This window comes from Poeciliopsis prolifica, unplaced genomic scaffold, assembly GCF_027474105.1.
Source record: "Poeciliopsis prolifica strain line A6 unplaced genomic scaffold, Auburn_PproV2 SCAFFOLD053, whole genome shotgun sequence".
Taxonomy (NCBI): Eukaryota; Metazoa; Chordata; class Actinopteri; order Cyprinodontiformes; family Poeciliidae; genus Poeciliopsis; species Poeciliopsis prolifica.
In genome coordinates, this window is record NW_026562428.1 from 664,579 (window position 1) to 679,084 (window position 14,506).

A 14,506-nucleotide genomic window follows, 5' to 3' on the forward strand; every position below is an offset into this window, starting at 1 on the left:
TAATCACAACCAGTCCTCGTTATTATAGTGGTAAGTTTCCCAGCATGTCACGTTGGAGACCGTGGTTCAATTCCCCGACGGGGAGGTTCTTTTTTTCAGCTATCTTTTAATGAAGCTTCCGAGGACATTGAAAAGCTCCAAAAATGGATGAGGCCAAACCATAACCAGTCCTCGTTAGTATAGTGGTAAGTATCCCAGCTTGTCACGTTGGAGACCGGGGTTCAATTCCCCGACGGGGAGGATCTTCTTTTCAATTCCCAGAGGGGGAGTTTCTTCTTTTCAGCTATATTCTAAAGAAACTTCTGAGGACATTGAAAAGCTCCTGAAATGGTTGAGGCCTAATCACAACCAGTCCTCGTTATTATAGTGGTAAGTATCCCAGCTTGTCACGTTGGAGACCATGGTTCAATTCCCCGACGGGGAGGTTCTTCTTTTCAATTCCCCTACGGGGAGGTCCTTTTTTCAGCTATCTTTTAATGAAGCTTCCAAGGACATCGAAAAGCTCCAAAAAGGGATGAGGGCAAAAGATAACCAGTCCTCGTTAGTATAGTGGTAAGTATCCCAGCTTGTCACGTTGGAGACCGGGGTTCAATTCCCCGACGGGGAGGATCTTCTTTTCAATTCCCAGAGGGGGAGTTTCTTCTTTTCAGCTATATTCTAAAGAAACTTCTGAGGACATTGAAAAGCTCCAAAAATGGTTGAGGCCTAATCACAACAAGTCCTCGTTATTATAGTGGTAAGTATCCCAGCTTGTCACTTTGGAGACCGGGGTTCAATTCCCTTACGGGGAGGTCCTTTGTTCAGCTAGTTTTTAATACGTTCTGGTAACAAACTGAAACGAAGCTAACGTTTGTTGTTTTTTGTAAAATTTCCCTAATGTAAAGCTCTTGTCTAAGCATTTAAGTAGTATTTCCAAAGAAGTGGTATTTCATAAAAAATTACAGCATTCAGACATTTCAAAGTAGCGGGAGAATTCCTAGTTTTTTTAACAATAGGCATTTGTTTAGGAGCTGTTGCTAGGAGACGAGCATGTTTTCTTATAACGAATTGAAAAAAGTGAACGTTTGTTTTTTTAAATTTACCTGCTGTAAACCTCTTGCCTCTCAGCACTTAAGAAATATTTCAAAAGCACTTATGCTTAATAAATAGGTAGTGTTAACACGTTTAAAAATAGTTGAAGAATTCCTAGATTTTTTCAACAATAGGCATTTGTTTATAAGCTGTTGCTAGGAGACGAGCATGTTTTCTGGTAACGAATTGAAACAACGTTAACGTTTGTTTTTTTTCTGTAAAATGTACGTACTATGAAGCTCTTGTATCTAAGCATTTAAGGAGTACTTCAAAAGCACTTATATTTCATAATTATCTAGTGATAAGACATTTTAAAATAGCGTAAGAATTCCAATGTTCTTTCAACATTAAGCATTATTTGTTGATGAGCTGTTGCCAAGGGATGAGTGTTATTTCTGGTAACGAATTGAAACCAAGTTAACGTTTCCTTTTCTGGTAAAACTTAGACTGTGAAGCTCTTGTCTCTTAGCATTCAAGTAGTATTTCAAAAGAACTTATGCTTAAATAATTAGTGTAGATACGTTTTATAATAGTTGAAGAATTCCTAGATTTTTTCAAAAATAGGCATTTGTTTAGGAGCTGTTGCTAGGAGACGAGCATTTTTTCTGGTAACGAACTGAAACAAAGTTAACGTTCGTTTTGTTTTTTTTAATTTACCAAATTGTGTCTAAGCATTAAAGGAGTACTTCAAAAGCACTTATATTTCATAACAATTAATTAGTGTAGACACGTATTAAAATAGTTGAAGAATTCATTGAAAAGATCCAAAAATGGATGAGGCCAAAAGATAACCAGTCCTCGTTAGTATAGTGGTAAGTTTCCCAGCTTGTCACGTTGGAGACCGTAGTTCAATTCCCCGACGGGGAGGTCCTTTGTTCAGCTAGTTTTTAAAGAAGCGTCCGAGGACATCGACAAGCTCCAAAAATGGATGAGGCCAAACCATAACCAGTCCTCGTTAGTATAGTGGTAAGTATCCTAGCTTGTCACGTTGGAGACCGTGGTTCAATTCCCCGACGGGAGGTTCTTCTTTTCAATTCCCAGAGGGGGAGGTTCTTCTTTTCAGCTATATTCTAAAGAAACTTCCGAGGACATTGAAAAGCTCCAAAAATGGTTGAGGCCTAATCACAAGTCCTCGTTATTATAGTGGTAAGTATCCCAGCTTGTCACTTTGGAGACCGGGGTTCAATTCCCTTACGGGGAGGTCCTTTGTTCAGCTAGTTTTTAATACGTTCTGGTAACAAACTGAAACGAAGCTAACGTTTGTTTGTTTTTGTAAAATTTCCCTAATGTAAAGCTCTTGTCTAAGCATTTAAGTAGTATTTCCAAAGAAGTGGTATTTCATAAAAAATTACAGCATTCAGACATTTCAAAGTAGCGGGAGAATTCCTAGTTTTTTTAACAATAGGCATTTGTTTAGGAGCTGTTGCTAGGAGACGAGCATGTTTTCTTATAACGAATTGAAAAAAGTGAATGTTGTTTTTTTAAATTTACCTGCTGTAAACCTCTTGCCTCTCAGCACTTAAGAAATATTTCAAAAGCACTTATGCTTAATAAATAGGTAGTGTTAACACGTTTAAAAATAGTTGAAGAATTCCTAGATTTTTTCAACAATAGGCATTTGTTTATAAGCTGTTGCTAGGAGACGAGCATGTTTTCTGGTAACGAATTGAAACAACGTCAACGTTTGTTTTTTTTCTGTAAAATGTACGTACTATGAAGCTCTTGTATCTAAGCATTTAAGGAGTACTTCAAAAGCACTTATATTTCATAATTATCTAGTGATAAGACATTTTAAAATAGCGTAAGAATTCCAATGTTCTTTCAACATTAAGCATTATTTGTTGATGAGCTGTTGCCAAGGGATGAGTGTTATTTCTGGTAACGAATTGAAACCAAGTTAACGTTTCCTTTTCTGGTAAAACTTAGACTGTGAAGCTCTTGTCTCTTAGCATTCAAGTAGTATTTCAAAAGAACTTATGCTTAAATAATTAGTGTAGATACGTTTTATAATAGTTGAAGAATTCCTAGATTTTTTCAAAAATAGGCATTTGTTTAGGAGCTGTTGCTAGGAGACGAGCATTTTTTCTGGTAACGAACTGAAACAAAGTTAACGTTCGTTTTGTTTTTTTTAATTTACCAAATTGTGTCTAAGCATTAAAGGAGTACTTCAAAAGCACTTATATTTCATAACAATTAATTAGTGTAGACACGTATTAAAATAGTTGAAGAATTCATTGAAAAGATCCAAAATGGATGAGGCCAAAAGATAACCAGTCCTCGTTAGTATAGTGGTAAGTTTCCCAGCTTGTCACGTTGGAGACCGTAGTTCAATTCCCGACGGGGAGGTCCTTTGTTCAGCTAGTTTTTAAAGAAGCGTCCGAGGACATCGACAAGCTCCAAAAAATGGATGAGGCCAAACCATAACCAGTCCTCGTTAGTATAGTGGTAAGTATCCCAGCTTGTCACGTTGGAGACCGGGGTTCAATTCCCCGACGGGGAGGTTCTTCTTTTCAATTCCCAGAGGGGAGGTTCTTCTTTTCAGCTATATTCTAAAGAAACTTCCGAGGACATTGAAAAGCTCCAAAAATGGTTGAGGCCTAATCATAACCAGTCCTCATTATTATAGTGGTAAGTATCCCAGCTTGTCACTTTGGAGACCGTGGTTCAATTCCCCGACGGGGAGGTCCTTTGTTCAGCTAGTTTTTAATACGTTCTGGTAACGAACTGAATCGAAGCTAACGTTTGTTTGTTTTTTGTAAAATTTCCCTACTGTAAAGCTCTTGTCTAAGCATTTAAGTAGTATTTCCAAAGAAGTGGTATTTCATAAATAATTACAGCATTCAGACATTTCAAAGTAGCGGGAGAATTCTAGTTTTTTTTTAACAATAGGCATTTGTTTACGAGCTGTTAATAGGAGACGAGCATGTTTTCTGGTAACGAATTGAAACAACGTTAACGTTGTGTTTTTTTTCTGTAAAATGTACGTACAGTGAAGCTCTTGTATCTAAGCATTTAAGGAGTACTTCAAAAGCACTTATATTTCATAATTATCTAGTGATAAGACATTTTAAAATAGCGTAAGAATTCCAATGTTCTTTCAACATTAAGCATTATTTGTTGATGAGCTGTTGCTAAGGGAGTGTTATTTCTGGTAACGAATTGAAACCAAGTTAACGTTTCCTTTTCTGGTAAAACTTAGACTGTGAAGCTCTTGTCTCTTAGCATTCAAGTAGTATTTCAAAAGAACTTATGCTTAAATAATTAGTGTAGACACGTTTTATAATAGTTGAAGAATTCCTAGATTTTTTCAAAAATAGGCATTTGTTTAGGAGCTGTTGCTAGGAGACGAGCATGTTTTCTTATAACGAATTGAAAAAAGTGAACGTTTGTTTTTTTAAATTTACCTGCTGTAATCCTCTTGTCTCTCAGCACTTAAGAAATATTTCAAAAGCACTTATGCTTAATAAATAATTAGTGTTAACACGTTTTATAATAGTTGAAGAATTCCTAGATTTTTTCAAAAATAGGCATTTGTTTAGGAGCTGTTGCTAGGAGACGAGCATTTTTTCTGGTAACGAACTGAAACAAAGTTAACGTTCGTTTTGTTTTTTTTAATTTACCTATTGTGTCTAAGCATTAAAGGAGTACTTCAAAAGCACTTATATTTCATAACAATTAATTAGTGTAGACACGTATTAAAATAGTGAAGAATTCATTGAAAAGATCCAAAAATGGTTGAGGCCTAATCATAACCAGTCCTCGTTAGTATAGTGGTAAGTATCCTAGCTTGTCACGTTGGAGACCGGGATTCAATTCCCCAACGGGGAGGATCTTCTTTTCAATTCCCCGACGGGAAGGTTCTTCTTTTCAATTCCCAGAGGGGAGTTTCTTTTTCAGCTATATTCTAAAGAAACTTCTGAGGACATTGAAAAGCTCCAAAAATGGTTGAGGCCTAATCACAACCAGTCCTCGTTATTATAGTGGTAAGTTTCCCAGCATGTCACGTTGGAGACCGTGGTTCAATTCCCCGACGGGGAGGTTCTTTTTTTCAGCTATCTTTTAATGAAGCTTCCGAGGACATTGAAAAGCTCCAAAAACGGATGAGGCCAAACCATAACCAGTCCTCGTTAGTATAGTGGTAAGTATCCCAGCTTGTCACGTTGGAGACCGGGGTTCAATTCCCCGACGGGGAGGATCTTCTTTTCAATTCCCAGAGGGGGAGTTTCTTCTTTTCAGCTATATTCTAAAGAAACTTCTGAGGACATTGAAAAGCTCCTGAAATGGTTGAGGCCTAATCACAACCAGTCCTCATTATTATAGTGGTAAGTATCCCAGCTTGTCACGTTGGAGACCATGGTTCAATTCCCCGACGGGGAGGTTCTTTTTCAATTCCCCTACGGGGAGGTCCTTTTTTTCAGCTATCTTTTAATGAAGCTTCCGAGGACATCGAAAAGCTCCAAAAAGGGATGAGGGCAAAAGATAACCAGTCCTCGTTAGTATAGTGGTAAGTATCCAGCTTGTCACGTTGGAGACCGGGGTTCAATTCCCCGACGGGGAGGATCTTCTTTTCAATTCCCAGAGGGGGAGTTTCTTCTTTTCAGCTATATTCTAAAGAAACTTCTGAGGACATTGAAAAGCTCCAAAAATGGTTGAGGCCTAATCACAACAAGTCCTCGTTATTATAGTGGTAAGTATCCCAGCTTGTCACTTTGGAGACCGGGGTTCAATTCCCTTACGGGGAGGTCCTTTGTTCAGCTAGTTTTTAATACGTTCTGGTAACAAACTGAAACGAAGCTAACGTTTGTTTGTTTTTTGTAAAATTTCCCTAATGTAAAGCTCTTGTCTAAGCATTTAAGTAGTATTTCCAAAGAAGTGGTATTTCATAAAAAATTACAGCATTCAGACATTTCAAAGTAGCGGGAGAATTCCTAGTTTTTTTAACAATAGGCATTTGTTTAGGAGCTGTTGCTAGGAGACGAGCATGTTTTCTTATAACGAATTGAAAAAAGTGAACGTTTGTTTTTTTAAATTTACCTGCTGTAAACCTCTTGCCTCTCAGCACTTAAGAAATATTTCAAAAGCACTTATGCTTAATAAATAGGTAGTGTTAACACGTTTAAAAATAGTTGAAGAATTCCTAGATTTTTTCAACAATAGGCATTTGTTTATAAGCTGTTGCTAGGAGACGAGCATGTTTTCTGGTAACGAATTGAAACAACGTTAACGTTTGTTTTTTTTCTGTAAAATGTACGTACTATGAAGCTCTTGTATCTAAGCATTTAAGGAGTACTTCAAAAGCACTTATATTTCATAATTATCTAGTGATAAGACATTTTAAAATAGCGTAAGAATTCCAATGTTCTTTCAACATTAAGCATTATTTGTTGATGAGCTGTTGCTAAGGATGAGTGTTATTTCTGGTAACGAATTGAAACCAAGTTAACGTTTCCTTTTCTGGTAAAACTTAGACTGTGAAGCTCTTGTCTCTTAGCATTCAAGTAGTATTTCAAAAGAACTTATGCTTAAATAATTAGTGTAGATACGTTTTATAATAGTTGAAGAATTCCTAGATTTTTTCAAAAATAGGCATTTGTTTAGGAGCTGTTGCTAGGAGACGAGCATTTTTTCTGGTAACGAACTGAAACAAAGTTAACGTTCGTTTTGTTTTTTTAATTTACCAAATTGTGTCTAAGCATTAAAGGAGTACTTCAAAAGCACTTATATTTCATAACAATTAATTAGTGTAGACACGTATTAAAATAGTTGAAGAATTCATTGAAAAGATCCAAAAATGGATGAGGCCAAAAGATAACCAGTCCTCGTTAGTATAGTGGTAAGTTTCCCAGCTTGTCACGTTGGAGACCGTGGTTCAATTCCCCGACGGGGAGGTCCTTTGTTCAGCTAGTTTTTAAAGAAGCGTCCGAGGACATCGAAAAGCTCCAAAAATGGATGAGGCCAAACCATAACCAGTCCTCGTTAGTATAGTGGTAAGTATCCCAGCTTGTCACGTTGGAGACCGTGGTTCAATTCCCCGACGGGGAGGTTCTTCTTTTCAATTCCCAGAGGGGGAGGTTCTTCTTTTCAGCTATATTCTAAAGAAACTTCCGAGGACATTGAAAAGCTCCAAAAATGGTTGAGGCCTAATCATAACCAGTCCTCATTATTATAGTGGTAAGTATCACAGCTTGTCACTTTGGAGACCGTGGTTCAATTCCCCGACGGGAGGTCCTTTGTTCAGCTAGTTTTTAATACGTTCTGGTAACGAACTGAATCGAAGCTAACGTTTGTTTGTTTTTTGTAAAATTTCCCTACTGTAAAGCTCTTGTCTAAGCATTTAAGTAGTATTTCCAAAGAAGTGGTATTTCATAAATAATTACAGCATTCAGACATTTCAAAGTAGCGGGAGAATTCCTAGTTTTTTTTTTAACAATAGGCATTTGTTTACGAGCTGTTAATAGGAGACGAGCATGTTTTCTGGTAACGAATTGAAACGAAGTTTACGTTTCCTTTTCTTGTGAAATTTACGTACAGTGAAGCTCTTGTGTCTAAGAATTTAAGGAGTACTTCAAAAGCAATTATATTTTACAAATAAGAGAATTCAAACGTTCAAAAATCGGAAGAATTCCTAGTTTTTTCAACAATAGGTATTGTTTACGAGCTGTTACTAGGAGACGAGCGTGTTTTCTGGTAACAAATTGAAACAAATTTAACGTTTGTTTTTTTTGTAAAATTTACATACTGTAAACCTCTTGTCTCTTAGCAGTTAAGTGGTATGTCAAAAGCACTTATATTTTATAAATAATTACAATGTTCAGACATTTTAAAATAGTAGGGGAATTCCAATATGCTTTCAACAATAAGCATCATTTGTTGACGAGCTGTTGCTAAGGACGAGCGTGTTTTTCGTAACGAATTGAAACAACGTTAACGTTTGTTTTTTTTCTGTAAATTTTACGTACTATGAAGCTCTTGTATCTAAGCATTTAAGGAGTACTTCAAAGTACTTATATTTCATAATTAACTAGTGATGAGACATTTTGAAATAGCGTAAGAATTCCAATGTTCTTCAACATTAAGCATTATTTGTTGATGAGCTGTTGCTAAGGGATGAGTGTTATTTCTTGTAACGAATTGAAACGAAGTTAACGTTTGTTTTTTTAGTAAAATTTGTGCACTGTGAAGCTCTTGTCTCTCAGCATTTAAGTAGTATTTCAAAAGAACTTATGCTTAATAAATAATTAGTGTAGATACGTTTTAAAATATTTGAAGAATTCCTAGATTTTTTCAACAATAGGCATTTGTTTACGAGCTGTTGCTAGGAGACGAGCATGTTTTCTGGTAACGAATTGAAACAACGTTAACGTTTTGTTTTTTTTCTGTAAAATGTACGTACTATGAAGCTCTTGTATCTAAGCATTTAAGGAGTACTTCAAAAGCACTTATATTTCATAATTGTCTAGTGATAAGACATTTTAAAATAGCGTAAGAATTCCAATGTTCTTTCAACATTAAGCATTATTTGTTGATGAGCTGTTGCTAAGGGATGAGTGTTATTTCGGTAACGAATTGAAACCAAGTTAACGTTTCCTTTTCTAGTAAAACTTAGACTGTGAAGCTCTTGTCTCTTAGCATTCAAGTAGTATTTCAAAGAACTTATGCTTAAATAATTAGTGTAGACACGTTTTATAATAGTTGAAGAATTCCTAGATTTTTTCAAAAATAGGCATTTGTTTAGGAGCTGTTGCTAGGAGACGAGCATGTTTTCTTATAACGAATTGAAAAAAGTGAACGTTTGTTTTTTTAAATTTACCTGCTGTAATCCTCTTGTCTCTCAGCACTTAAGAAATATTTCAAAAGCACTTATGCTTAATAAATAATTAGTGTTAACACGTTTTATAATAGTTGAAGAATTCCTAGATTTTTTCAAAAATAGGCATTTGTTTAGGAGCTGTTGCTAGGAGACGAGCATTTTTTCTGGTAACGAACTGAAACAAAGTTAACGTTCGTTTTGTTTTTTTAATTTACCTACTTGTGTCTAAGCATTAAAGGAGTACTTCAAAAGCACTTATATTTCATAACAATTAATTAGTGTAGACACGTATTAAAATAGTTGAAGAATTCATTGAAAAGATCCAAAAATGGTTGAGGCCTAATCATAACCAGTCCTCGTTAGTATAGTGGTAAGTATCCTAGCTTGTCACGTTGGAGACCGGGATTCAATTCCCCAACGGGGAGGATCTTCTTTTCAATTCCCCGACGGGAAGGTTCTTCTTTTCAATTCCAGAGGGGGAGTTTCTTCTTTTCAGCTATATTCTAAAGAAACTTCTGAGGACATTGAAAAGCTCCAAAAATGGTTGAGGCCTAATCACAACAGTCCTCGTTATTATAGTGGTAAGTTTCCCAGCTTGTCACGTTGGAGACCGGGGTTCAATTCCCCGACGGGGAGGTTCTTTTTTTCAGCTATCTTTTAATGAAGCTTCCGAGGACATTGAAAAGCTCCAAAAATGGATGAGGCCAAACCATAACCAGTCCTCGTTAGTATAGTGGTAAGTATCCCAGCTTGTCACGTTGGAGACCGGGGTTCAATTCCCCGACGGGGAGGATCTTCTTTCAATTCCCAGAGGGGGAGTTTCTTCTTTTCAGCTATATTCTAAAGAAACTTCTGAGGACATTGAAACGCTCCTGAAATGGTTGAGGCCTAATCACAACCAGTCCTCATTATTATAGTGGTAAGTATCCCAGCTTGTCACGTTGGAGACCATGGTTCAATTCCCCTACGGGGAGGTCCTTTTTTCAGCTATTTTAATGAAGCTTCCGAGGACATCGAAAGCTCCAAAAAGGGATGAGGCAAAAGATAACCAGTCCTCGTTAGTATAGTGGTAAGTTTCCCAGCTTGTCACGTTGGAGACCGTGGTTCAATTCCCCGACGGGGAGGTTCTTTTTTTCAGCTATCTTTTAATGAAGCTTCCGAGGACATTGAAAAGCTCCAAAAATGGATGAGGCCAAACCATAACCAGTCCTCGTTAGTATAGTGGTAAGTATCCCAGCTTGTCACGTTGGAGACCGGGGTTCAATTCCCTGACCGGGAGGATCTTCTTTTCAATTCCCAGAGGGGGAGTTTCTTCTTTTCAGCTATATTCTAAAGAAACTTCTGAGGACATTGAAAAGCTCCTGAAATGGTTGAGGCCTAATCACAACCAGTCCTCGTTAGTATAGTGGTAAGTATCCCAGCTTGTCACGTTGGAGACCATGGTTCTATTCCCCGACGGGGAGGTTCTTCTTTTTCAATTCCCTACGGGGAGGTCCTTTTTTTCAGCTATCTTTTAATGAAGCTTCGAGGACATCGAAAAGCTCCAAAAAGGGATGAGGGCAAAAGATAACCAGTCCTCGTTAGTATAGTGGTAAGTATCCCAGCTTGTCACGTTGGAGACCGCGGTTCAATTCCCCGACGGGAGGATCTTCTTTTCAATTCCCAGAGGGGGAGTTTCTTCTTTTCAGCTATATTCTAAAGAAACTTCTGAGGACATTGAAAAGCTCCAAAAATGGTTGAGGCCTAATCACAACAAGTCCTCGTTATTATAGTGGTAAGTATCCCAGCTTGTCACTTGGAGACCGGGGTTCAATTCCCTTACGGGGAGGTCCTTTGTTCAGCTAGTTTTTAATACGTTCTGGTAACGAACTGAAACGAAGCTAACGTTTGTTTTGGTTTTTGTAAAATTTCCCTAATGTAAAGCTCTTGTCTAAGCATTTAAGTAGTATTTCCAAAGAAGTGGTATTTCATAAAAAATTACAGCATTCAGACATTTCAAAGTAGCGGGAGAATTCCTAGTTTTTTTAACAATAGGCATTTGTTTAGGAGCTGTTGCTAGGAGACGAGCATGTTTTCTTATAACGAATTGAAAAAAGTGAACGTTTGTTTTTTTTAAATTTACCTGCTGTAAACCTCTTGCCTCTCAGCACTTAAGAAATATTTCAAAAGCACTTATGCTTAATAAATAGGTAGTGTTAACACGTTTAAAAATAGTTGAAGAATTCCTAGATTTTTTCAACAATAGGCATTTGTTTATAAGCTGTTGCTAGGAGACGAGCATGTTTTCTGGTAACGAATTGAAACAACGTTAACGTTTGTTTTTTTTCTGTAAAATGTACGTACTATGAAGCTCTTGTATCTAAGCATTTAAGGAGTACTTCAAAAGCACTTATATTTCATAATTATCTAGTGATAAGACATTTTAAAATAGCGTAAGAATTCCAATGTTCTTTCAACATTAAGCATTATTTGTTGATGAGCTGTTGCCAAGGGATGAGTGTTATTTCTGGTAACGAATTGAAACCAAGTTAACGTTTCCTTTTCTGGTAAAACTTAGACTGTGAAGCTCTTGTCTCTTAGCATTCAAGTAGTATTTCAAAAGAACTTATGCTTAAATAATTAGTGTAGATATACGTTTTATAATAGTTGAAGAATTCCTAGATTTTTTCAAAAATAGGCATTTGTTTAGGAGCTGTTGCTAGGAGACGAGCATTTTTTCTGTAACGAACTGAAACAAAGTTAACGTTCGTTTTGTTTTTTTTAATTTACCAAATGTGTCTAAGCATTAAAGGAGTACTTCAAAAGCACTTATATTTCATAACAATTAATTAGTGTAGACACGTATTAAAATAGTTGAAGAATTCATTGAAAAGATCCAAAATGGATGAGGCCAAAAGATAACCAGTCCTCGTTAGTATAGTGGTAAGTTTCCCAGCTTGTCACGTTGGAGACCGTAGTTCAATTCCCCGACGGGGAGGTCCTTTGTTCAGCTAGTTTTTAAAGAAGCGTCCGAGGACATCGACAAGCTCCAAAAATGGATGAGGCCAAACCATAACCAGTCCTCGTTAGTATAGTGGTAAGTATCCTAGCTTGTCACGTTGGAGACCGGGGTTCAATTCCCCGACGGGGAGGTTCTTCTTTTCAATTCCCAGAGGGGGAGGTTCTTCTTTTCAGCTATATTCTAAAGAAACTTCCGAGGACATTGAAAAGCTCCAAAAATGGTTGAGGCCTAATCATAACCAGTCCTCATTATTATAGTGGTAAGTATCCCAGCTTGTCACTTTGGAGACCGTGGTTCAATTCCCCGACGGGGAGGTCCTTTGTTCAGCTAGTTTTTAATACGTTCTGGTAACGAACTGAATCGAAGCTAACGTTTGTTTGTTTTTTGTAAAATTTCCCTACTGTAAAGCTCTTGTCTAAGCATTTAAGTAGTATTTCCAAAGAAGTGGTATTTCATAAATAATTACAGCATTCAGACATTTCAAAGCAGCGGGAGAATTCCTAGTTTTTTTTTAACAATAGGCATTTGTTTACGAGCTGTTAATAGGAGACGAGCATGTTTTCTGGTAAAGAATTGAAACGAAGTTTACGTTTCCTTTTCTTGTGAAATTTACGTACAGTGAAGCTCTTGTGTCTAAGAATTTAAGGAGTACTTCAAAAGCACTTATATTTCATAATTAACTAGTGATGAGACATTTTGAAATAGCGTAAGAATTCCAATGTTCTTTCAACATTAAGCATTATTTGTTGATGAGCTGTTGCTAAGGGATGAGTGTTTTTTCTGGTAACGAATTGAAACGAAGTTAGCGTTTTTTTTTAGTAAAATTTGTGCACTGTGAAGCTCTTGTCTCTCAGCATTTAAGTAGTATTTCAAAAGAACTTATGCTTAATAAATAATTAGTGTAGATACGTTTTAAAATATTTGAAGAATTCCTAGATTTTTTCAACAATAGGCATTTGTTTACGAGCTGTTGCTAGGAGACGAGCATGTTTTCTGGTAACGAATTGAAACAACGTTAACGTTTGTTTTTTTTCTGTAAAATGTACGTACAGTGAAGCTCTTGTATCTAAGCATTTAAGGAGTACTTCAAAAGCACTTATATTTCATAATTATCTAGTGATAAGACATTTTAAAATAGCGTAAGAATTTCCAATGTTCTTTCAACATTAAGCATTATTGTTGATGAGCTGTTGCCAAGGGATGAGTGTTATTTCTGGTAACGAATTGAAACCAAGTTAACGTTTCCTTTTCTAGTAAAACTTAGACTGTGAAGCTCTTGTCTCTTAGCATTCAAGTAGTATTTCAAAAGAACTTATGCTTAAATAATTAGTGTAGACACGTTTTATAATAGTTGAAGAATTCCTAGATTTTTTCAAAAATAGGCATTTGTTTAGGAGCTGTTTGCTAGGAGACGAGCATGTTTTCTTATAACTAATTGAAAAAAGTGAACGTTTGTTTTTTTAAATTTACCTGCTGTATCCTCTTGTCTCTCAGCACTTAAGAAATATTTCAAAAGCACTTATGCTTAATAAATATTAGTGTTAACACGTTTTATAATAGTTGAAGAATTCCTAGATTTTTTCAAAATAGGCATTTGTTTAGGAGCTGTTGCTAGGAGACGAGCATTTTTTCTGGTAACGAACTGAAACAAAGTTAACGTTCGTTTTGTTTTTTTTAATTTACCTACTTGTGTCTAAGCATTAAAGGAGTACTCAAAAGCACTTATATTTCATAACAATTAATTAGTGTAGACACGTATTAAAATAGTTGAAGAATTCATTGAAAAGATCCAAAAATGGTTGAGGCCTAATCATAACCAGTCCTCGTTAGTATAGTGGTAAGTATCCTAGCTTGTCACGTTGGAGACCGGATTCAATTCCCCAACGGGGAGGATCTTCTTTTCAATTCCCCGACGGGAAGGTTCTTCTTTTCAATTCCCAGAGGGGGAGTTTCTTCTTTCAGCTATATTCTAAAGAAACTTCTGAGGACATTGAAAAGCTCCAAAAATGGTTGAGGCCTAATCACAACCAGTCTCGTATTATAGTGGTAAGTTTCCCAGCATGTCACGTTGGAGACCGTGGTTCAATTCCCCGAGGGGAGGTTCTTTTTTTCAGCTATCTTTTAATGAAGCTTCCGAGGACATTGAAAAGCTCCAAAAACGGATGAGGCCAAACCATAACCAGTCCTCGTTAGTATAGTGGTAAGTATCCCAGCTTGTCACGTTGGAGACCGGGGTTCAATTCCCCGACGTGGAGGATCTTCTTTTCAATTCCCAGAGGGGGAGTTTCTTCTTTTCAGCTATATTCTAAAGAAACTTCTGAGGACATTGAAAAGCTCCTGAAATGGTTGAGGCCTAATCACAACCAGTCCTCATTATTATAGTGGTAAGTATCCCAGCTTGTCACGTGGAGACCATGGTTCAATTCCCCGACGGGGAGGTTCTTCTTTTCAATTCCCCTACGGGAGGTCCTTTTTTCAGCTATCTTTTAATGAAGCTTCCGAGGACATCGAAAAGCTCCAAAAAGGGATGAGGGCAAAGATAACCAGTCCTCGTTAGTATAGTGGTAAGTATCCCAGCTTGTCACGTTGGAGACCGGGGTTCAATTCCCCGACGGGGAGGATCT

General features: G+C 36.8%; 6 non-coding genes across 6 annotated transcripts; all 6 read left to right on the plus strand.

Annotated features, from left to right (window-relative positions):
- Positions 1–168: 168 nt before the first annotated feature.
- trnad-guc (transfer RNA aspartic acid (anticodon GUC)) lies at positions 169–240 on the plus strand. Its single transcript has one exon. It is a non-coding gene; the product is annotated as a tRNA-Asp (tRNA).
- Positions 241–535: 295 nt separating this feature from the next.
- On the plus strand, positions 536–607 carry trnad-guc (transfer RNA aspartic acid (anticodon GUC)). The gene has a single exon. It is a non-coding gene; the product is annotated as a tRNA-Asp (tRNA).
- Positions 608–3,499: 2,892 nt separating this feature from the next.
- On the plus strand, positions 3,500–3,571 carry trnad-guc (transfer RNA aspartic acid (anticodon GUC)). The gene has a single exon. It is a non-coding gene; the product is annotated as a tRNA-Asp (tRNA).
- Positions 3,572–5,192: 1,621 nt separating this feature from the next.
- Positions 5,193–5,264, plus strand: trnad-guc (transfer RNA aspartic acid (anticodon GUC)). The gene has a single exon. It is a non-coding gene; the product is annotated as a tRNA-Asp (tRNA).
- A 4,336-nt stretch (positions 5,265–9,600) lies between these two features.
- trnad-guc (transfer RNA aspartic acid (anticodon GUC)) lies at positions 9,601–9,672 on the plus strand. Its single transcript has one exon. It is a non-coding gene; the product is annotated as a tRNA-Asp (tRNA).
- Positions 9,673–14,429: 4,757 nt separating this feature from the next.
- trnad-guc (transfer RNA aspartic acid (anticodon GUC)) lies at positions 14,430–14,501 on the plus strand. The gene has a single exon. It is a non-coding gene; the product is annotated as a tRNA-Asp (tRNA).
- The last annotated feature ends 5 nt before the right edge of the window (positions 14,502–14,506 follow it).